Source organism: Lacerta agilis, chromosome 5 (genome assembly GCF_009819535.1).
Source record: "Lacerta agilis isolate rLacAgi1 chromosome 5, rLacAgi1.pri, whole genome shotgun sequence".
NCBI lineage: Eukaryota > Metazoa > Chordata > Lepidosauria > Squamata > Lacertidae > Lacerta > Lacerta agilis.
Window position 1 is genome coordinate 53299134 of NC_046316.1, and position 25113 is coordinate 53324246.

Consider the following 25113-nt stretch of genomic DNA (forward strand, 5'->3'; position numbering starts at 1 on the left):
TCATTTTCTCTTGGGATCCTGGATACCCAGGGTTGGCATTACTGCCCACTCCCCAACCTGGCCAGGAGGCAGGTTTTTTTTGCGGGTTCTGGATTATGTGCACTCTGCACGTGCCCAGAGGGCTGCCTTCTTATTTTTGTTCTCAATTACTTCACACCTTTCTGGGCCGAACCTTGGCCCTCAAGACCGGTTCCGGTGTTACTTTTTAAAATTACAATTATTTTTGAACCCAACCCCGCAAGCCCCCTCCTTTCCCCTGGCCTGGCTGGTGCCGGGCTTGGGAAGCGGCGCTGGCCGTGCTGAGGGAGCCCGCTAGATGGCGGCGCAGAGAGCCTCGCGCGGGTTTCCTCGCTCGCTGCCCAGCTGCGGCTTCTCGCCTCGGTGGCGGCGGCCGCTCATTCGGCACCGGCTCGGACCGCGAGCGGGAAGGCGAATCCGGGCGGGGGGCGTCTGGCGGGCGCGCGAGCCGTGCGGGACCCGCGGGCTGCGGCCGGAGCGCAGGTGAGAGACGGAGGGGGAGGCTGCGCGTGGAGGGGGCGACGAGGCCGTGTGGTATTATTTACGTGTGTTTGTGTGTGACACAGTGCGCGTGAGAATGGGCGTCTAATTGGGGTGCATTCTAGGGTAGGAAGCGGTGGACAAAGAGGGATCCTCGGAATATGCGGTTGTGGGAGGCTTGGAGGGCTACGGTCGTCTGAAGGCTGCCTGCAAGCGCAGGAGGGGTGTGTGTGAGAGAGAGCTTGGGCATACGGCGAGGCGGAATATAATGTGTATTTGGGCGGGGGGTGGGCTCTGCGCTGGTCACGTATCTGGACCAGGCTTTGGGGTACGTGGGGGGCTGCGTTATGAGGAGTTAGGATATGGCGGGCAATTGGGGCATCGTGAGAGAAAAGGGGCTGGGGCATTCTGGAGGTCAGGCATGGTGGGAGAGGATAGGGACGTGGAGGGGAGCAGGCACAGGTGTGGGGAGCAGACGATAGGATCTGAGCCAGCTTGGGGCGGTGGGAGATGGAAGCTGCGATGTGTGCCTCGACTCGAGGGCAATCTGCAAGAGGTGGGCTGCATGCTGCGGGCTTGCAACATCGGCTGGGGCTTTAGGGAGGCGGGATTCTTTAGTTGTGGAAGCATCTGGTAAGGAAATCGGGAGCGGAGGCTGGGCTAGAGGGGTAAGGTACCGGTAAGTGGCCCATCGTGGTGGAGCAATCCGTGGGGCAGGATGTGGGATGTTGGCTTTAGCGCCCACCCAGGGGCTCATCTGGGTGAGGACAGGCACTGGGAATGGTGCAAGGTAGGCTGAAGAAGTCTTGGGGGTCTGCAGCCATACTCTTCTAGATTCTGGGACTTAATGGATTTACACTCCTCCTCAGTTTAAGATGTGACTGAAATCCTTGTGGCAAGTCAACCTTGCTGCATTTCTGGCTTATCTGCTGAGTGGGGCACCAAACAGCTGCCTCAAAGTCCTGCCCTGAGAGCGCAACTGTTTGTGTGTGTGTGTGTGTGGAGATGGTGGCGGCGGCGGCGGGGGGGGCAAGAACAACATTATGCAATCTCTGGGGCAATGATTTTGTGTAGTAGGGGTGGGATTTAAAGGAACAACTATGGAATAGTGGGTAGGAATACTAGACTGAGAAGGCTATTCTGGAGTGGAGCGGGGTGCTGAGCTGCCATTTTGATGGAGGTTCCTGACTATTGGATATATGGGAGGAGTGGGCTGTGGGAGAGGCCGATTAAGCCTCAATTAAGGGCTGGGGAATATATGGTGAGGAGTGGAGTGTGCATAGCAATGGGCAGAGGGATCAGATGACCCAAATGTCAAATACAAGGAGCAGCGAGGGGTGTGTGTTGTGAAGTGGTCTTGCAAAATCAATGATGTCCCTAATGGTGTTCTGTGCAGCTGTCATCCTGTGGAATAAGTCACAGTCTTGTGCCCAATTGAAAGCCTGGCCAACTTGTTCAGGTGATAGAAGGTATGTCAGCCAAAGGGACTGTGCGTCAATGTGTGTAATTTAAGTGGGAAGCTGCAGTGGATTCCCAGTGAAAGCCAACTAGTGTGTAATTGTCACATTTCTCTTTCTGCCACACTGATATACCGGTAATGTAATAAGGAAAATACTGAACTGGCTCTCGGGTACCTTAAGAGTGGAGCAAGTTGTTTTGTATGTGCGAAATATCTTATGAAGACTCTGATATTGAAGTCACCAGCTTCTCAGTTAGTGACATGGCCCTAAACATTTGCAATGAAGTTCACAGAATCAAATTGTCCTTCCCACTAGCTCAGTTGGTCGAGCATGAGACTCAATCTCAAGGTTGTGGGTTTGAGCCACACATTGGCAAAAGATTCCTGCATTGCAGGGAGTTGGACTAGATTACCCTCGTGGTTACTTCCAGTTTTACAATTCTACGATTTCTATGAAAACTTCTTCAGCACCATCTTAGGCATGTCTGCTCAGTAGTGACTTCTATTAAATTCAATGGGACTTACTCCCAGGTTAAATGTGTTTAAGGTGGATCAAGTTTTATTTTGAATGACAGCTAGAAGTCTGTGTCTTTCTCTGTTTTTGTAGCCTTTGACCTGCTGGGTTCCAGGAGGTTTTTGTCAGTTCAAGTGGCCTGGTGAGCTAGACTCAGCCAGTCCTTTAGTTCTATCAATTGGGTATTCAAAGTCGTTTTTTGTCTTAGCTCAGAAGGTTCTGTATGTTATTGCTGCTTTTGAGGAGGGGGTAGTGAACTACCGGTAGATATTCAGAGTGCTGCAGTCCTTTCACCAACACCAGCATAAAACTTGCAAAGTAGCCCAGGAAGAAGGAAAAGTGTAGATTTCTCTGAAGGATTGAGAGATAATAATACTTAATGAAGCTACTCTATTATGGCCAACAGTATGAAGGGCTGCTACATGTGTGCTGATGTATTAAATTAGGATTTGAACTTTATGCTGATTTATTTCTTTTTTTACCCAAATGCATTGTTAAATAGATCCTACATTTTGCCAAGTTCACTGCAGGTTCTGGCCTGTGTAGATTTTTAAAAATGCAGTATATCTCTTTTCTTTTTAATTTCTTTAGACTGGGGAGGGATGAAAGCACTCCTTTTCGTTGCAGAATCTGGTTGTCTTAACAGCTTGCAAAATGCACAGCGAGTCCCTTGTGCTGCACTATTTAATTTTTATATTATTTCTTCTTACAAATCCACCTGAATGTTCCCTTTTGGAAATGTAATGGGTTCTAGTAGTAGTGTGATTTATTTAGCGGCTTTTGGCTGGCTGGCTGTAGTAAGAAGAAACCACCAGAAGCACTCAAAATAATTGATGCCCATCTACTCTGGACTATGGAAGTGAATAGCTATGTAACTCACAGGGCTTTCTTTGGGAACCAGGCACTGCAAGTCTGTCTTAGCATCTCAGCAAGTAAGACTTCTGGCAGCTGCAGGAATGGCTTTAATGCAGTCTTTGAAATCCTGCTTCTAAGTGATCTGCCTGAAAATGGACAGTTCTGTGTGATGTCTGATGAATTTATAGTAGCAAGGTATGGTTTGGCTTTGTCCTGTTGGGATAAAAGGTGCCAGTTTGAAAAGGTGACTTCAGATTGATAGTTGCAAAGAATAAAAGGTTGACAATCCTGGCGTTGCAGTACCTGCTTTGCAATTGGAGCCATGCCATATAGGTCACATCCTTTGACAAGGGAATCCTTGCAACAACTGTGAAAAGCAGGATTGGGGGACCTCAGGCCCAGGGGCAAAATGCAGCCCTCCAGGTTTCTCTATTGGTCCCCTGGGAGTCCTCCCAGGTCCCCAGGACTCTTCTGAACTACCCCACTCTTTGCAACTTCCTTGTGTTTTTGCCTGGCTAGAAGGTGTAATGAACTGATTATGCTTTTTTGCTTGTATGGATAGAGGTTAGAGAGAGAAGTGAGTGTGAAGAAATTAGCTTACTATACAAAGGTAAAACTGCTCTGTCAACCTCTAACTCAGGCACCACCCATCTCTGGTACATGGCCCCCAAAAGGCCACCCAGAAGGTACTGTGGCCCTAAGACTGAAAAAGGGGCCACATCCAAGCTGTAAGTAACCCAGTGTTGTTCTATCCCTCTATTACTGAAATGGAGAGGCTGAAACTGAGAGATAATAGCTTACTTCCTGGGGACTGCGTGGCTATTTGAACCAGCCATGCCCCTAACACATCTGTGACAACAGATATGGAAGAGCCATCTTGCCCATTTGGTGAAATGCTAATCATAGAATCATAGAACTGTAGAGTTGGAAGGGACCCCAAGAGTAATCTAGTCCAAACCCCTGCATTACAGAAATCTCAGCTAAAGCGTCCATGACAGATGGCCACCCAGCCTCTGCTTAGAAACCTCCATTGAAGGAGAGTCCACAAGCTCCCGAGGGAGTCTGTTCCACTGTCAAACAGCTGTGAGCCAGTGTGGTGTAGTGGTTAAGAGTGGAAGACTCGTAATCTGGTGAACCGGGTTCGATTCCCCACTCCTCCACATGCAGCTGCTGGGTGACCTTGGGCTGGTCACACTTCTCAGCCCCACTCACCTCACAGAGTGTTTGTTGTGGGGGAGGAAGGGAAAGGAGAATGTTAGCCGCTTTGAGACTCCTTCAGGTAGTGATAAAGCGGGATATCAAATCCAAACTCTTCTTCTTCTTCTTCTTCTTCTTCTTCTTCTTCTTCTTCTTCTTCTTCTTGTTACCATCAGAAAGTTCTTCCCAATATTTACTCAGAATCTCCTTTCCTGTAATTTGAAGATATTGGTTTGGGTCCTATCCCCTGGAAGAGGAGAAAAGAAGCTTCTTCCATCTTCCATGTGACAGCCCTTTAAATATTTGAAGATGGCTATCATATCTCCTCTCAAGTGTCCTCTTTTCCAGGATAAACATACCCAACTCCCTCAACCTCAATAATATCCTCTTATTATTTGGCTACACTGATATTGGCATAAAAGCACTGCACAGTTGGCTCCCTGTAATATCATTGACCAGCTTTTTCACCCAAACAACAGAATAAGAGAGAAGCTGTAGGAGAACCAATGAGTGGATAATTTTCATTGGTAAAATAGTGGGTGGGAGTGAGGGAGTAATTTTCACAGGTAAATTGGACTGGTGGGGGGGGCAACAGCTGTTTTCTTCAAATACATGGTCCCAGCTGAGATGGAGCTCCCCCCATGGCTGCTTTTGGCTAAACTACAGATAGGTGAACCAAAGATGGATCTCTTTTTTTATCTTGCCTAGTTTGGCCCTGAGGCTCTATTTATAACAGCACAGTCCTTTATTGTTTACTCAGTCACACTAAGTTCAATGAGACTTATAAGTGTACATAGTATTGCAGTCTGAAAAGCCCTGTGTCAGACTAGAAGGTTTCTTTTTGAAGAAGGTCGGTAGCACCTAAAGGATTTCGACACATAATAGAGGTTTACCCAACCTGTGTTTAGAAACCTCTAATGAGATGGATAAATCAGTCTGCATCCAATTTGTGCAATTGCCCATCAATTATTTTGTTTCTTTATTATATTTAACCTAAATCTATCTTCCTGTAATTTAAGCCCATTAATTCTGGTTACCTGCAGTTGCTGTGGAGACCAACTGGTTTTCAAGGTGCTTAAAGCACCTATTTTTATCTTAAACTGCTGTTCTATTGCTTTGCCCTTCCTCTCACACCCCTTCATCTTTTTGTCATCCCCTCTTTCTCCAGCCTAAATATGCTGAGTTATTGTGACTGCTCACCCCTCTTCCTTTCTACCACCTCTCTCTTAAGTCTACATGCAATTAAGTTCCACTGGCACTATGGCGTGTCTTGTGACCTTATGTTTTGAACTGCCCTAACGGGCAGTATACAAATTTAATAAACAAACAAACAAACAAAAATAAATACAGGGTTGTATGGAGTATTGCAAGCTAGTACAGTGTTACCCAAACTTAATCCGTTCCGGAAATCTGTTCCAAAACCAAAACGTTCTAAAACCAAGGCATGCTTTCCCATAGAAAGTAATGCAAAATTGATTAATCTGTTCCAGACTTTTAAAAACAACCCCTAAAACAGCAATTTAACATGAATTTTACTATCTAACGAGACCATTGATCCATAAAATGAAAGCAATAATCAATGTACTGTACTATAAAATAGATAAGACAGTATTGTAGATGATAAAAATTAAAAAAAAATTCTTACGTGCATTGATGATAGTCATTGTTTGGATGGGGGTCTTTTATCAATTTCTGCAGTCACACAATCAATCAGTAGCTGAATTGGGTTCCACACAGTCACAAAAACAAGTCACAAAAAAGCCACACAAACAAAAACGCAAAAAAAGCAAAAACAAAGGCTCCAAATATGACCTCTGGGTTGTGGGGGTGCTCAGGACTCAACAGCCGACAGACTCAATAGGAAGCCTCTGATTAGCCACAGGGGACTCAATTTACAAACGGAACACACTTAACAGGAAGCGGAACTTGTTCTGCTTCCAAGGCAAAGTTCACAAACTGGAACACCTACTTCCAGGTTTGCAGCGTTCTTAATCCAAGTTGTTCATAAACTAAGCTGTTCTAAAACCAAGGTACCACTGTATATGTAAAGTGCTTGGATACTTCAAAATGTGTGTATTTATCCACAGTAGTTGTAGCAATGATGATATTATTTTATGTCTTTTCTGCCCCCCCCCCATTGTAAACATTCAGCCTGAACATAATCTACCCTGTTCTATGTGTACGCATGGAGCGCTGAGCTGTGCTGGCATAAGTATAACACTGCAGATAAAACTGGATTTTTAAAAATCAGATTAGAAAGCCCCTTAATGCCTGCAAATGTGTTTTTGGATCTGTTTGCCAGTTTTTTTTTGTTTTTGCTACAGTTCTCTTAACCCTATCCAAATTAGGTTCTTTGAGCTTTAGTGGCAAGCCCCTTACACAAGTAATATGGTACCAGGTGTATCTCTCACATTTAAACTGTATTCCTATGTACACACTCTTTTTTACCTATGTGTAAGTCCAATTGAACTTAGTGGAACATATTTCTGAGTGCATATGTGTGGAACTGTGCTGCTGGTTGCTAACCATGAACAAATCAAAATCAAAATGGGTAATCAGTGGAGGGAATGATTTTTGAAGTGGTCGTTCTGCAGAAATCCGAAATGTGCACATGTAGGGGAAGTGGTTTTAGTAGAAGTGTGGGGAGGGAATTGTGGGGGAAAATATATATGCGTTTTAAGAATAAGTGTTTTGATTCCTTTTCTACCTTGCAGTAAACAGAAATGTAGGTAGTCCTGAGATGGGTTGGGTGTATGTTGCTCTCCCCAATGGTACCCCTTGTAAAAATACCTTAGTCAGCTCTTGAAAGCATATAACTGCAAAACTGGGTATAAACTTGCAGCTTTTTTTTTTATAAAGATTTTATTATTTTCCATATATAAACAAAAGAAAATACAAAAATACATAATAAACAACAAACAATAAACAACAACAATAACAGTGACAATAACAATAAACATAAGAAAAGCACAAATATATAACTAACCATACACCTATCTCAATCTTCTTCTCAGTTCTATCTTCTTTACATACTTTTAGACTTCCCCCGTTCCCCCCCCTGCATTCAAAACTAATATATAATTTGGGTAGCTTTGTATCTTTTCCCATAAATCTTAACCTTGTCTCTCAATAAACTTTAAGTTAATTAAACAAATATAGTTTCTCACTTAAACTCAATATCTTTAAATACTCTTGAACATTCGTAACATTCACATCTAAACTTCTTCTACACTATTTTATCTAACATACGCATGCTAAAGCCAATTCTTGCAGCTTTGGCTTAATGCGATTATTGGTGGTGTGAACCAAATGGAGCAGAGCTTGATTTCCAAGTGTAGATTCTGTTTGTTTGGTTTCTTTGTATAAGTAAAATTCTTCTTTCTTCTTCTTCTTTGGTGATCACTCGTAGCCGAGTAAGATTGTCTTCCATAAACACAGTTTTAATGAGCGTGCATCAAGCATGGAGAGAATAATAGGGTCTCTTCTGCACTCCCTGTCCGAGAACTTCAGTATGTACATTGAAAATACCTCCAGTGTTAATCTGAAATGAACAGAGACCTTAGCCCACAGATGGTCCAGATTTTAACATTACTTAAAATAGAGTATTATTCCCATTCCCATTTGGGGATGCAGAATCCTTCATGCCAACCTTCTCCAACATGGCTCTGCTGGCTGGGACTGATGGGTGTTTTATTCCAAAACATTAGGAGGGTACCAGGTTGGGGAAGGGTCCTCTTAAGTTCTCTATGAATATGGCCTTGGATCAAGTTCAGATACTTCACATGCATTCTTACTGACAGGGTAAGGAACTGTGGGTGTTTGTATCTGCTTTGAACCAAATGGTTTTTGGAATCTGGCTTTTATAAGCATATGAAGCTAGCCTTGATGGAACAATGCTACCTTTGAAGCTTTAGGCGCTGCTTTAGTCTTGGGGGGAGATAATAGGAATAAGTGACCTGACTTTAAAAGAGACAGTGACAGTTACAATCTATGGCACTGTATTGCATGCTGCTACAGTCAAGTTATTGCATAAGACTTCTCAAGCATAGTGTTTTTTTCTGAAATGTTGCTGGGAACTTCAAAGTAATCTTACTGCTTCAACATTTTGTGTGGAGTGCTGCAGTCACAAAGGCTGTATGGCTCAAACACTGTAGAGAGTGTCATGTGTTGCCATACTTGGAAGGCAGAGAGGGCTGCCTTTATACTGCAGGGCATTGACCCAATTCCTGCTTGGAGAACCTTAGCCACTTCTGCCACAAAGAGGTGACGGTTCTGCACTGTCAAATATAGCCCTGCAAACTATGATTGCAAGAGAGGCTTTCAAGCATCTGTTTTTCATCTTCTGGAATGTGTTTGCATCAAGGTGCTCAGGTTGGCCTTGAGTGGAAAAGGAAGGGCTGGGTGCTGATTGCCTTAGAACTAGAGCTGTCAACTAATTAAATATTTTTTCACTGATTGATCATCCAATTAAATTAGCATACTATAGTAGGATCAATATAATTGTATTTGTGCATTATTGAAGAAACTATGATAATGCACACTTTAATAAGCAAAAGCTGCCAATTACACTTCAAAGAAGAGGCCATCTCTAATACATCATTTTTCATTCTCTGACAGTAAACAGTAACTCAACAGATCAAAAATTAACTTCCAGAAATAAAGTGTTCCCATAATTTTAGCTTCTATTGATTAAAATTTGCCCTGTATCTTAAACTGGATCTCTACCAAGTAATCAACTAAAGTGTCAGTTGATCTACTAAGCAAACCAATGTTAAAGCCTGGAGTCCTACTTTGAACTAAATCCACACAATTATTTGGAAGGGAGAGAGATGTATATACAGTACAGCCAGCAGAAAATATACCTGGTTTGTGAGCCATAATTTGATTTCCTGCACTTTTGGCTTAGAATCCATACATGCTGCCTGAACACCTGACAGAGTGCTATCCGCTTGCCTACATCTAACACAGCTATCCTGATCTTTTAGTTTGGCAGTAGAATCATGGCTATATGTACAGTAAGCATGAGCCCATATGGCTGAGCAAGATGTGGCATGTGTATTCTGCAAAAGTGTACACAGTAGCACAAATCTCAATGAGTGGTATGTGCATTTGGTTGCCATCTTCCAAAATGCCAAGTCCTTAGGGCTAACTTGCTTCACTGTGTTCTTGGCCTCTTGCAGCCATGTACCTAACTGTACTCAATCTAACAGGGCTGCTGCTGGGATCCTTGCAAGCTTAAAACATTGCACAAAGGATCACTTCTCCAGGATCACTTTTGTTAAACCTGTTCCCTCTTTTTTTTGGATTGAGACTAAGATTTTCTAATTTATCCAGTACTCTGCAAGTGTTAAATCTATATTGGAAAGTGATTGGAGTTACAGTTCAAACCTATTACATGGTATACAGTGATGTAAATAATTGACAAGTGCATGCCATTGTAGGGCTTTAACCTTTATTCGATTTAATTTGATAGGTTAACTGATCAAACATTTTAATCAATTGGAACATGCCTTTGGTTGATTGGGCAGCAGACTCTTTTAAAAAAAATACTTTTAATGCAAGTATTTATAAAAACTGCAGGGCACAACTGCCATCTTAAAGGGTCATTCCCCACTTTCTCTCACATAGAACACCTTTTCTAAGACAATGCCTGCAGCTACAAGCAAAGAAAGTGTGCCTGTGTTGTAGATTTAATCGATTAATTAACTGCAACTAGTGCAGCTCAGTGTTTACAATTTTCTAAATTAGGTGACAGTGTAAGACCATAATGGGCTCTTGAGTGGGTGGATTCAGGAACACGAAGAGGCAAAACACCATGCAGGGTTCAGCAGGATTTATTTTGAGTTACATATGTAAAGCAAAAGGCACAATCCAAAAGTTGGACTGAGCACTGAGAGACTGGCGCGTACTCCTTATAAAGACAATACAGAAACCGAAATAGAAACCGAAAATTGGCTCAAGGTTCACATGTTCCCTAGGAGGGTAACCTCCCTAGCCTCCCCAGTCTGGGAATGTGTACCTGGCGAGCTTTGAATATACTTGGCAGGCTTCCCAGAAATATAGCAACATCACCTAGCTTGTGAGCACACAGATCCGCTATTGTATGCTGAAGGTTGAACCTATTCATAAGGCATGTGTGTGTGCCTAATCAGCAAGAAAGCATAACTTCAGTTAACCGGCAATAATACTTGTTGCATTAGATAGGAAATACAAAAGCATAAATCAATAATACCCATGCAGGGGGATGAGTCTACTAACTAGGAAATACCTTACATCTTAATGGACTGAATACAACGTTAATACAGTTGGCAGGAGCCAACTCCAGCTGCATTCCTCCTGTCTGCTCAGAAAGCGCATGCATCCCGTCCAAGGCTGAGAGCCCCCCTTGCTCACACAACTCAGAGCTGCCCCTCTCCAAAGACCCATAGGACAATACACAAATATAAATCATACATACCAATACATGTAATGGATACACAACTCCAACAAGCCTGATGCCTCCAGTATGATCAATCAACAAGACCAGCTCTTAAGCCATTAAAGGCTAACCACAATTAATATTAACGGCACATTCCTTAAAAGGGGCTTTCCGTCCCCCTCTCTCGTGATGGTGTTTCTATGGTAACAGCCAAGGTGCTATTTCTGTATTAACAGGCCATTGTTTAATTCCAGACCGTGCACCGTTATCAAAACCTTGAAGCTGCTGGCTAGTTTTGGCTGATTTCCCAGAAATAGTTGAAGAAGCAACATTAGGCACATTCCTTTGTCTCTCTTAATAATACAGAAAAATATATTAATGCACAAATGCTGTGAATGATACACAAATAAACAAGCTTAGAAAGCAATTAAGGCATTTATAATCAATATGGGATATTTAGCTATTTGAACTGTCCCCTTCATTCCCTCCTTTTCTCTTCAGACAACTCGGACTTCACAGTACGAGTTCGTCTTGACGGATCCTCCTGAGCCAAACTGCGATACAGGGCCATTTTATAGGGATCAGTTATCCTTTGCACAGAATCAGAAATACACTTTTGGACACATTGGGCTAAACAAGGGGCCATGTAAATGGATAACAAAATAACAAACAGATATGGTCCTCGCCATGGAGACCAATTGTGAGCCACTATCAGGTAGCACCTCCTCTCCATTTATAGGGGTAGTAACATCATTAACTCTCCCGCAATGGTATGCATGTTCGTATTTAAAGCAATCAGGTTCATGGGATGGGTATCAAAGGCATTTTTCACCTTTTGCATCTATGGGGCCTGACATGCGTACCAAGCAATTTCCCTTCGGGTCCCTCCCCGCAACCTACGCTCCTGTAGGTGCTTCAATAGGAAAAGAAATACCACCACCATGTAAAGTATAGTTAACATGATGCTAACACCTAAAACTCAGTGTATTCTCTCTTTGCGTGGTGTTCTCGTGGGGCATCATTTCTCTGCTCTCCACCTTTGGGGATCAACGTATAGGCCACACGTACCACAGGAAGATTTCCTGCTGTTGGAAGTATTCCAAGCAGCTTAACTACTGTTTCTTCCTGACCCTGGGTTCCTGGAACCTCCACCTGAGGGAATGACCCCTTCCATTTATTGACGAGAGAAACTGACTTGCACCGTACACACCTCCTTTCTAATTCCTGACTCAGATGGTTCTGGTATATCACTTGGCCCCTGTGGCTATAGCGATTACTGTAGAGCAATACACCTCGTGTGTGATGCCCACCTTCCGGATTAGGAGGAACGGTCTATGGACCCACTCCTGTTCCCACAGTGGCCCTATAGCCCTGCCTTGACTGGTTGGACAAACCAATGGTAGCACTGTCCTGCTGTCCAACGGTCCTGATACCGTTCAGCTGCTGATGTTTCCCAGTTTCTTCTCTGCCGTGCGGAGAGGTGCCAGCTTCCCGGGTGTGGCACCAGCAGGCTGTCGTCTCGCGGACATCGAGAAATAATCAGGAATCATGTCCAATCTGCTTCAACTTCCTTCACAGCGGACGGTGGACCCACGGGATGGGTACCGGGAACTTTCACTGTCTTGGAATAGACAGGAGAACAGTACGCTGCCCTCGCCAGGCCTCGCAGAATGGGGCGGTATGTTGACCCACACTCGGCTCCTGGTTCGATAGCGGCAACGGTTCCACCAGCCACAAGGCGTTCTAGCCTGGGTCCACCTGTTCAAAGACAAAAATCTGAGACAGTGATTGCACATCATGCTCAATATCTATAACATTTCTCGAAACAGCTGAAACCATTTCCGTTGTCTCTTCAGCACAGGATAATTCAGCTGCTTCTTCACTCCTGAAGTTTCTTCTCTAGCTGTAATTGCTTCTGTGGTTACTTCTTGCTGCACTGGAGCTGCACAAAGTACATTTTCCTGTTGATTTTTTCTTTTTCTTTTTTCTTCTGCTACTAGCACCTGCTTCACTGCCTTCTGTGACAGAACTCTTTCCTTCCTCTGATAAAGCACCAGAGTCCGAGGTGAGGGTGCTTCCACCTTTGGTCTTTACTGATGCAGTTGCTACCATTCCTGTGAATTCGCTTCAGTAGCTAGCTCTATGCTTCCAACCTTTTTTTTTTTTTCCTTTTTCTTCTTCTTCTCGGGGGATCCACAGTTGACTCACTTTTCACAGTGTCATCCTCTGTTAACTCGGCCTTAGTGCGTTTGATCCCAAAGTAAGCGCATCTTCCTTGTCATTCTGCAAAGATCCTTCAGTTGCAGTTACAAGCGTGAAATCTTCAGTCCATTACTTTCCGGAACATCACTTCAACTTTCTTCCGTGCCTGCCCATCTCAAGGTAGGGCTGGTATCTGCTACATCCATTTGGTGACATTCACTACCTTTGATCAGGTGCCGAGACTTCAACTACTCCCCTCTCCATAGATCTCTCAGCTACAGCTTGCTCTGTTGATGTTTTTAGGGCAGGGTCATCTTCTACTTCATTCATGAAGGCCCCTCAATAACAACTGCATAAACATCGTGCATTTCCCTCTGCTCAGGACTTCAGTCCTGTCACAATTACAGAGGCTTTATCAGAATTTACCTCAACACATGTCGCCAGGGAGTCTGAAGTATCTTCTACCTCAGAGTTGAAACCGACCTCATTCGCCCCATCTGCAGGATCTCCTTTAGTCCTGGCGTACGGTGGCTGCGGCTTCCGCTTCATATTCTTCTGACTGTTCTGACAAGATCTCCTTATGCACCTTCTCAGAGGAAATTTCACTTCCACTATGCGCCCTCCTTCTCTGCAAATACCTTCACATCCAGCCTTGAGGGCTGCCTTTTATGGGGCTTCTGTTTTCCTTTCCTTAAGAATAATATCACCTTCTGCTGTTTCTACAGAGGATGCCATTTCTTTGCTTTGTGGAGTCCCTCTGCATCAAACGTCTTTGCAAGAACCTCGCTCCACTCTTTCCTTGGCAATCTCTACCGCAGACTCTATATCCACCTTCTCTGCAGAACTTCTGCTCCCACCTTTCTTGTGGGCAAGTCTTCTTCTACCGTCTCAGCACGGAAGAGGTTCAGACGTTTTTCATTTACCATTGCCTTTGCCTTTGCCTTTGCCTTTGCCTTTGCCTTTGCCTTGCCTTTGCCTGGGCTTGCCTTTGCCTTTGCCTTTGCCTTTGCCTTGCCTTTGCCTTGCCTTTGCCTTTGCCTTTGCCTTTGCCTTGCCTTTGCCTTTGCCTTGGCCTTTGCCTTTGCCTTCCTTTGCCTTGCCTTTGCCTTTGCCTTTGCCTTTGCCATTGCCTTTGCCTTTGCCTTTGCCTTTGCCTTTGCCTTTGCCATTGCCTTTGCCTTTCCTTTGCCTTTGGAAATACTGGTTTCTGATTTCAACTACAACATTCTCTGTGCTTTCTGGTAGTAAGCCAAGTGCGGCATGTTCGGCCATACCTAGGTCACTGACTTCAATTGACTGCATTCTGCACTGGAACTGCAGTTATCTTGCTTTGTATAGGTGCCTCAAACACAAAAACTTCGGCCCAGGGAGGCTCAGCTTCCTTTGCTGCCCCATCGGCCGCCCTATTCCCTTGGGTCACAGGTTCCTTTCCTCTCTGGTGCCCTTTGTAGTGCCTCACGGCTATCATCTCAGGGTCCAAAACGGCTCCCAACAGTTCTGCTAGCTGGTTTCGGCGTTTCACATTGCGCCCATCTGATTCCAGCCACCAACATTCTTTCCATATATCTTCATCCTCGTTAGTATGAGGAAAGCATACTCAAAGTCTGTATAGATGTTACAGTTCGTACATTGGCCAACCATAGTACTTGGGTGAGGGCCACTAATTCAGCTGTCTGAGCTGACGTTCCCGGATCCAATGGACCTGCTTCAACTGTTTCATATCTCGCTAATCTCCTCCAATTCTGAACAAAGCTGCTTTTATCGGAGAATGAAATTTGGGCTTGGAGCTTTGTAAGAAGATCTCGACCCAACAAGGGGATGGGACACTCCGACATATTTAGGAATTGATGGGTTCAGCGTTTGCCCCCAATCACGCATTCCATGGGTTGTAGAAAAGGTTTACTTGACTGGTCCCTGTTGCCCCTGTAACTTTGATTGACTGCTGGCTGATTGCTGTAGTTGCCACTGAACTACTGAATTCTCCATAAAATTGACCACTTGGTTCCCTATTTACATCTGGGCATGAGTTCAGGGGAACCCTAAAGTGAACCTGGTCCTCCCTATTGCTGGTTCTCAAAACTTTGCCAGCCCCATGAGTACTGGCCTCCTTGTCCGCTATTCCATTGGTCTGTATGATAAGAGTAGCGATTTTCACCCGGTTCCTCTTCTTCCTCGGCTTGGTTCCCCTTGGTTCCAGCCTTCGCCATTCTCCTGTTCGGGCCATCCCTTTTCCAATCCAATGGCCTTCTTGGCTGCACAACGCACACTGGTTTCTCCCTAAACCAGTTTCCGCGCTCTCTGCCTCTTCCTTCAGTTGCACGTCCTCTTCCCTCAGTTGCACGTCCTCTTCCCTTCCTCATGTCCTCTTCTTCTTGTTGCTTCTCCCCTATAGCCCGTGCCAACATATTCAATTTCTTCTTCTGTACTTCTCTCGTTTCCTTTCCTTTTCTCATCTCTATTATCATATACACGCTGAGCAGTTGCTATCGTCCCTCCAATGAATGGCCTTCTAACCACCCTTCTTCAGTATTTTCTTGCGGATATCTGGGGTCGATTGGGCTATGAAGGTAGTTTTTAATAATATCTCATTATTCCCCTCCTCTGGATTTAGGGGTGTCCAGATTCGAAATGCCTCCTTCAGTCTTTCCAGGAACATGGCAGGACTTTCATCAGGCTTCTGGATAATTTCAGAAACCTTTGCCATATTGGTGGGGCTTTCGCGCATCCCTAATGAGCCCCCGGATCAAAGAGCTCCTATAAGATTTGAGCTTCTGCCTGGCATCTGCCTCATTGTAATCCCAGTTGGGATCTGTGAGGGGATATTGAAGCAATCTTTCTTCCTCGTCTACTTTGCCGTCTGCCAGAAGGCGATGAGCCTCAGTACGTACTCTCTGCACTTCTTCGCTTGTTTGCAATGTCTGCTGGCAATCTTCCCAAGTAGGGGTAAGTGTTTTCATCAAAGAAGTGATCAGCGTGATCACCTTCTCAGGGTCCTTAGAAGTTATTCCTTTCACTCTTTCCATTTCTTCTTTTAGCATCTGATGCTCCTCTTTTTTTTAACGCCCGCTCATATGTACTCAGGAAGGCTCTTAAATACTCCTCAGAGTCTTTACTTTTGATCTGAGCCAGCTTCAAAAGCCCATCAGACACACCTGCAGCAGCCTGCCACCTCTTCATGATCAGCCTAGCCCTTTGGTAATTTACTGCAGTGTCCTCTGGGTTCTGGCATGGATGCCAGGGGTACAGTGCAAATCCTCTGGTTGTTGGTTACTCATGGGTGGGGATACACACTTTTCTTAGGCGTTTGAAGAACTGCCTTGGGGTCTGTTGCCTCTGTCTCTCCTCCTTGTTCCTCTACTGCCCTCGGAGCCTGGCCTCGCGCGATTGACTCGGTGGGGGTTGGAATGGAGCACTGGGAACATAAGGGGGTTGTCTGCTGAACAATGTCTAAGTCTGTTCTGTCGAGATCACTTGCTACTTGCAACTGTGCTTTTCTCCAGAGCATGCCATTATCTTCTTTTTGCATTGTTCCTTCGGGTTCTGGTCTATACACCCTTTCCATATATTTACATATGGAATCTGATCCAAACGTGTTTGGATTACTGCTGCCCACAGTGGGTTCACTTTCACAGGATCATAGGATCCTTCAGATGGCCATCCGGTGTCTAGGTGTTGGCCAATCCACTTCACAAAGACTTCTCATCTTTTCCTTGTCTAGCTTGATACCATAGGCATTGCCTTTGTTAGCTAACTTCCAGTTGTTCAAAATGCACTGGAGCGGGGTCAGTGGGGTTGAAAAACCTCCCCCCCATTTCCCGCGCCTTCAAACGTGCTTGCACACACACACTCGCACCCGGGGTTCGTGGCCTGGGCAGTCTCCTGCACACAGGAATCTCACTACTTGCCAGTCCCGTCTCTGCCAAGGCAGAGATCCACACTCATTTTGGGTTTCCTCTACGGTCCCCCACTCATACACTCTTTACAACCACACAGGCGCCTCACACACCACCCAACCTATCTCTGGTTCCCTTCTGGACGTTTCACCTACGTCCAACCCTTTTTCCTCCTTTGGGAGCAGCGTTGGGTCACGTCTTATACCTGTGCGTGCCCACTAGCCCTCTCCAGTTTCTAAGACATCCAAGACGTCCCAGTTCCCTTTCCTCTTTTGAGAGCAGCGTTGGGTCACGTCTTATACCTGTGCGTGCCCACTAGCCCTCTCCCAGTTTCTAAGACATCCAAGACGTCCTAGCTCCCTTTCCTCTTTTGAGAGCAGCGTTGGGTCACGTCTTATACCTGTGCGTGCCCACTAGCCCTCTCCCAGTTTCTAAGACATCCAAGACGTCCTAGCTCCCTTTCCTCTTTTGAGAGCAGCGTTGGGTCACGTCTTATACCTGTGCGTGCCCACTAGCCCTCTCCCAGTTTCTAAGACATCCAAGACGTCCTAGTTCCCTTCTGGGTGTTCAAAACGTCCACCCTTACCCTAGGGAGCGGCTTTCAGTTGTCTTATGGACTGATCGGGTCCACTCGTACAAACCTATGTGCCTGCCTCCCAGAAGAATGATCAATTCTTCTTTCCCTTATCCCCTCTCCCAGGGGGATTCCTTACTTACCCTTCCCGCGGGTTGCCCTTCAGCGCTGCTCCTTCTCCTGTTCCTTGTGTCTGTTCCTTTGCGGCAAGGCGGTGGCCGCAGCAACGGCTTTCAGTTTCCCAGCCAAAGCTAGCCGGTGTGCACAGAAACTTTCAAGTGTTCCAACGACCACAAGCCACACCAGAAAAGGCACAGACCTGCCTTCATGTCAGCATCCAACACTCAAAGAGCCCTAGCCCACCCAGGGACGCCAAATGTAAGACCATAATGGGCTCTTGAGCTCTTGAGTGGTGGATTCAGGAACACGAAGAGGCAAAACACCATGCAGGGTTCAGCAGGATTTATTTTGAGTTACATATGTAAAGCAAAAGGCACAATCCAAAAGTTGGACTGAGCACTGAGAGACTGGCGCGTACTCCTTATAAAGACAATACAGAAACCGAAAATAGAAACCGAAAATTGGCTCAAGGTTCACATGTTCCCTAGGAGGGTAACCTCCCTAGCCTCCCCAGTCTGGGAATGTGTACCTGGCGAGCTTTGAATATACTTGGCAGGCTTCCCAGAAATATAGCAACATCACCTAGCTTGTGAGCACACAGATCCGCTATTGTATGCTGAAGGTTGAACCTATTCATAAGGCATGTGTGTGTGCCTAATCAGCAAGAAAGCATAACTTCAGTTAACCGGCAATAATACTTGTTGCATTAGATAGGAAATACAAAAGCATAAATCAATAATACCCATGCAGGGGGATGAGTCTACTAACTAGGAAATACCTTACATCTTAATGGACTGAATACAATATTAATACAGGTGGCAGGAGCCAACTCCAGCTGCATTCCTCCTGTCTGCTCAGAAAGCGCATACATCCCGTCCAAGGCTGAGAGCCCCCCTTGCTCACACAACTCAGAGCTGCCCCTCTCCCAAAGACCCATAGGAACAATACACAAATATAAATCAATACATACCAATACATGTAATGGATACACAACTCCAACAAGCCTGATGCCTCCAGTATGATCAATCAACAAGACCAGCTCTTAAGCCCATTAAAGGCTAGCCACAATTAATATTAACGGCACATTCCTTAAAAGGGGCTTTCCGTCCCCCTCTCTCGTGATGGTGTTTCTATGGTAACAGCCAAGGTGCTATTTCTGTATTAACAGGCCATTGTTTAATTCCAGACCGTGCACCGTTATCAAAACCTTGAAGCTGCTGGCTAGTTTTGGCTGATTTCCCAGAAATAGTTGAAGAAGCAACATTAGGCACATTCCTTTGTCTCTCTTAATAATACAGAAAAATATATTAATGCACAAATGCTGTGAATGATACAAATAAACAAGCTTAGAAAGCAATTAAGGCATTTATAATCAATATGGGATATTTAGCTATTTGAACTGTCCCCTTCAACAGTTCTACTAAATTGTATCTAAACAAACAGGAATAAGTTGTTGAGCCTTGGACAAACATAGTAATGATAGTTACAGGTGGGTAGCCGTGTTGGTCTGCCATAGTCAAAACAAAATCGACACTTATCAGCCTATCACCCATCCCCACCACCCTTCTGAGTAATACCCCTCCCCACTCCCCCACTATATTTAAGGATCTGGTGACTTCTGTTTCAGTGTATCTGAAGAAGTGTGCATGCACACGAAAGCTCATACCAGGAACAAACTCAGTTGGTCTCTAAGGTGCTACTAGAAAGAATTTTCGATAGTAATGATAGACCTGTTATGTATGAAGGCATTGTAGGCTGTATGTATGCAGTGCAGACCTAGTCCTTCACACCTCCTGTAGCTCAGGAGCTTCATCTGCATAATGAAAGACAAAGGGGATTTTAAAACCCTCCAATGACATTGTGTGTAGCTGGCAGGCTGCCAATCCCCGCTGAGATAGGGCCGGTGCTGTGATTCACTAATTGCTGCATTAAAGTGACCTATCACAGGTGGTGTGTGTTTTGCCTGGGCCTGCTTAAGGTATATACTGTATACTGGGCCAAGTGTCCATGTTTATCATTCTTGTTCTTCTTATTCTTGATGTTCCAATAAATCCTTTTCAAGCTGAATCTCATGCCTGAACCCACCTACACTTCAATACCTACTGAACTGTGTTTATTTTTATTTATTATTAATTACTTGCCCTTCATCCCAAAGTCCTAGGGTGGGTTACAACAATTAAAACAATATTAAAAACAGTTTTAAACAACTTAGGGAGCACCCCTAAGCTGCGAACCTGCTCCTTCCAGGGAAGTGCAACCCTGACCAGCGCAGGCCATCTTCCCACCTCCCAGATTTAGAACACATAATACCTCTGTCTTTTCGGAATTACATCTCTGTTCATTGGCCCATGTCCAGCCCATCATTGCCTCTAAGCACTGGTCTAACACCTCAGCTGCCTCTCCTGATTCTGTTGGAATAGAGAGAAAGAGCTGGGTGTCATCCTTGGATGTTCACAGCACTTCACTCCAAATCTCCTGATGTCAGGAATCAGACCATCAGTCTGTTTAGCCCAGTACTGTTGACCTGATGTGGTAGCAGCTGTTCAGGGTCTCGGGTAGAGATCTTTCGCAACCACATCACCTGTGATGGTGATATTCATTTGTACAGCTTAGGTACTACTTTTTTTGAACTGTGGATTCTCTCAGTAGAGAAACACCCCAACCCCATCTGCTTAGCCAAACTTTTAGAGTTACACTTTTATGGGGAATGCAGGGTTTACCACCATCAGAAGCCCACATGTTAAAAGTTGAAAGAATATTGGAGGGGTGGTGAGCTGATCTTCTAGTTCAGAAGTAGGGGACCGGTGCCCCCCCTCCCCACCAGTCCTGACTATTGACCATTTTGGCTGATGAGAGCTGGAGTCCAAAAGCGTCTAGAGGGCCACAGATTCCTCACTACTGCTCTAGCTAGTCAGTTGAACTCATTCAGATCCACAGTTTAACAGCTGTCAAGCACCATTAGGTCTGTTGCAAACACACAGAGGCCTAGAGAAACTCTGCCTGAAGTATTCGTTTTGTGTTTTTATTTAGCTTTATATCTTTACCTAGTTGAAATGAGGAATCTAGATAAGTGAACTACCGGTAATTAATGTACAAGATGACATCTCCGTTTCAAAGTGTAGCACATTTTAAGGGGTCCACAATGTGGCTCCCTTAGGTGCCACAAGCTTCTGCTTTTCCAAACTTTTATTACTTTTTTAAATGAGGGGGTTTGGGACCTTTTTTGTTACTGTGAGTGAGTTGCCTGGTTTTCTAAAAATTTTGGTCTGGTTTTCATTTGTTATGGGGTATTGCCCAATTGAGCATTGCCCAATTTTCTTTTCTGTAATGGGTATTTCATGGTGCCCACATCAGTTCCTTAGATTTCCAAATGTGCCTGCAGGCCCAAAATTGTTGATTCCACAAAATACAAATCACTTAGATGCAAATCACAGCATTTGTGTTCTGGAATTGCAAACAACTGATTATGAAAACTGAATATCTATTGTAATTGGGAGTGATTCCATTTGAAGTCAGACTGTAAATGAGATCCTGATTACACTATTACACTCTCTCTCATGTTATTTGCTCACTGTTTTTCATGTGCTTCTGTTTCTGAGACTTCAGTGCCAACAGCAGTGTTGGTCTTTCTGCAACCCTCTCTTAAAAAGAGAAGCTTTTATGTGTGAGTCTCCCCACCTCCCAGTGTCCTATCAATGCTCAATTCTCTGAGCGGTTGATCTGACAGCAGTGACCTCAGCTAGTGGTACAGATTACTGGTAGTCCTTTGAACCACAATGTTGTCTTATTAGGGTTTCCAATGCTTAAAGGGTAACCTCTTGATAAATAGAAGAGAAAACATAATATATACATATTTCTGGGTGAGTTTTCACAAAATGAAATAGTGTTTGATATTCTCTGAACTTTGGACCTAAATGAAGTCCACTGTCTAGCTTAAACGAAGTCCATGGTCTAGCTCTCACTGCAGCTGTTTGACATGTGATAACTGCAGTCACGACATGGCTATTTGCTTGTGTGTAATGGTGTATTTACCGTTTTATCACCTCTGCACCATACATAACAGTGGCTATATCCTTCTTGATCCTGTGATTAATGGATCCATTCCACTCATTCTCTCAGACTTTGGTATCTGCTGGTCCAGATTAAGCCCCGACATGCATACTAAAACCAGCTGTTTGGGGAAGAAAAAAAGATGGCCAAGGTACTTCAGGTCAGGGGAAGCTAACATGATGCCTTCCAGATGTTGTTGGATTCCCAACACCCATCAACCTCAGCCAGTATGGCCAGTGATCAGGCATTATGGAAGGTGTAGTGGTCCAAAAAGTATGTAACCAAGCATGTAGATAGGGCCAGAGCCAGTCTGAGTGTGTGGATGCAAAGCCTTTGTTGGAGGATTTGTGCAGTGGCCCATCACTCTACCTGATGTCACAAATTACAGATCAGCCAGCAGCGGTTCCGTGTGGTAGCAACCTTTTTGGTGAAGGACCTTTCCAACTGACTTAAAACACCTGTGTACCCCCCCACCCGATTGGCTGCCCATTGGGTCCTTCGGGGCAGGAAGGTGCATAAAGAGCTTCCTGTTCCCTCTGAGGCTTGCTTAGCTGCAAGATCTTCCTGTGATCTGGAGTGCTCCTTTATTCTGGCATCTCCTTTGACCCTGACTCACTCATTGGTTCTGACCACTGACTCGTCTCATGGCTCCTGAGTCATCTCAGGGTTGGGCCGTGAACAGCAACAGGCTGACACGTGCATGTGCCCATGGATAGTTGGAAGGGATAAGTGACTTGAGTTCTCTGCTTACTGGTGCCATGCCTTACTTGGGCTAAATTGGGACCATTAATATGTAAGGTAAAGGCAAAGGGACCCCTGACCATTAGGTCCAGTCACGAACGACTCTGGGGTTGCGGTGCTCATCTTGCTTTACTGGCCGAGGGAGCCGGCGTACAGCTTCTGGGTCATGTGGCCAGTATGACTAAGCCGCTTCTGGTGAACCAGAGCAGCACACGGAAACGCTGTTTGCCTTCCCGCCAGAGCGGTACCTATTTATCTTCTTGCACTTCGTGCTTTTGAACTGCTAGGTTGGCAGGAGCAGGGACTGAGCAACGGGAGCTCACCCCGTCGTGGGGATTCGAATCACCGACCATCTGATTGGCAAGTCCTAGGCTTTGTGGTTTAACCCACAGCGCCACCTGCGTCCCTATAGTATGTAGCTGATCTTAAAAAAGAGGATTTTCCATCCAGGAGTGTGCTGTCCTTAAACTACCAAAGAGTGTATTGTTAATCTTTTCCTCCCTCCCTGCAGCTCTGAGCTTTTAATTGTTATAAGCAGACAGAAATTCAACATGTGAAGTATTTCTCATTATGACCCTAATACACTGGGAAGAGCTTCACCTTTTAAATTTATGTTTTGTAGGCAGCTGTTCAAAGCCTCAGTCATGGGGGAGGGGAGGTGGCAACCCTGTTTTGTACACTTCATTGTGGCGAGCCCACGTTCTTATTTAATTATGCCATGATTTCCGGTGCTTACCAGCTTTCTGACAGCTTCCTGCTTGTGTGTTAGACTGAGTGGAGATACAGCATTTAGAGTTAAGGGAGAATTGGGGAAACACCCTTAATAAATGTTGAAGAAGCATCTGAGTTTCACTGGTCAAAGTTCTGCACCAGGAAGCAACAGGTCCTGGTGTGGCTGATAGGATTCCCTTTCACTCCCCTTGCCAGAATTTTTTGCTTTTTTTTTCATATGAACCTTCACAAGTGCTGGAGGCTGCTGATTTTCTCCATGTTCAGCGTTCCTGTGAATTAAGAATTGCTGGAGGGTGGAGTGGGGCTTTTCTCAGTGGAAGAAACCGAGTTGCAGAATGCTCTCCAAGAGAGGCCCATTAAACATAATGTTGTCAGGTTTTGACTTGCCTTCAGAAAGAAAAACCCTTCATCAGTTTACACAGGCATTTCTAGGCTATTAGTGGTTGGGCCTCTTTTTTATCCTTGTTTCGTATTCCTGAACGGTTCTATTTTTTTTTAAAAAAGAGAGAAATCATGTTGGCATGTAAAGTATACAAACAGAACTCCAGAGTCGTCTCAGATCATTATTTCTTTTAATAGGACATACATATAACAATCTGAAACAAATTGGTAACAACAAAGAAAAACATCAGAGCAACAAGGAGTATACTGTAATACAAGCCTGAGCCTGGACTGGAAAAGGAGTGGAAAGGTAAATATTTTCAGTACATTTTAAAAGAGATTCTCTTTAAAAAGACAGGGTGAGGAACTTCAGGTCTGTGGTCCAGAAGTGAATGTGACCCTCTGGCTGAAAAAGGGTTTTCATCCCTAAATTAGAGGATGTTGTCTGATGATTATAAAAATAAGGTTCTGTGCTTTGGTTTAATACATCTTAAAAGAACCTCTCCTCTTTGATAGTTGCACTAATAATCTGGTTTCCTTATACAGGAACAATTTAGAAGCATTGAAAAATTAGCATCTGTCCATTGAGAAGAAGTCTGCTCTGGTCTGTAGGTAGGTTTTAATGCCTCTACCAGAAAACAGATCTCCAAACTGTTTGTTACTGGGTCCCCCCCCCAAAAAAATCTCCAATGTTCATTTTACCCACTTAGGGTTATGTAATGAAACATTGACTTTTGCAGATAAGAAACTCCCAGATTTGTAATGTCATTTAAAAATAATATTCTCAATATTCTCCAGATCAGTGCACTTGTTTTAAAGAATTTTCTGTACTTCATATTGTTTCAATGAATTTGTTTACTGTTTTACTAGTGGATATGATCCAGTTCAAAATAAGCATGTAATAGTTCTGCTGCTCAGAGTGCTTCAATTGAATCTGTTAGCTGCTTTGATTTCCATTTTGTTGGGAAAAGCTCTGCCTGTAATGTTAGATTCACAATTTAGGATTTTTTTATAGTTAGGTATGTTAAAACAGATTGTCATTGAAATTTGGAGGTAAAGGGAAACAGCCTATTATCCAAAAGAGCATTAGTATGCATCTTGGTGTAAAGTATTTTATAAGTTTGGTGTGAGAAAAAAAACCTGATGGCAAAGTATTTTTATTGAGAACAAGTATCCTTGATGTCAACTTTATATAATTGGCTCTTGGTACTTTATATAAACATTAATTATGAATCTGAAATGAAGTAAGTTTTTTAAAAAAAAATCTATTTGTCTTCAATTTTAGATGCTCTAATGGCTTCTGAATGTTGCTATTATAGTCAAGCTCCTGCTGAGATGCAAGACTTATTTTGCTTCACCTCACTAACTAACGCAGTGCCAAAGGTTGACCTACTTTCTGATGATGACTCTGTCATTGTGCCCTTGCAGGTTCCACTTCCTAAGTCTCAATAATGTATATTATTAAACAAGCCTATGCCT

At 44.3% G+C, this 25113-nt stretch overlaps 1 long non-coding RNA gene across 1 annotated transcript; it reads left to right on the top strand.

Annotated features, from left to right (window-relative positions):
- Positions 1-1669: 1669 nt before the first annotated feature.
- LOC117047064 lies at positions 1670-24244 on the top strand. Its single transcript, XR_004426658.1, has 3 exons — positions 1670-1967; positions 23833-23944; positions 24181-24244. It is a non-coding gene; the product is annotated as an uncharacterized LOC117047064 (long non-coding RNA).
- Positions 24245-25113: the final 869 nt, after the last annotated feature.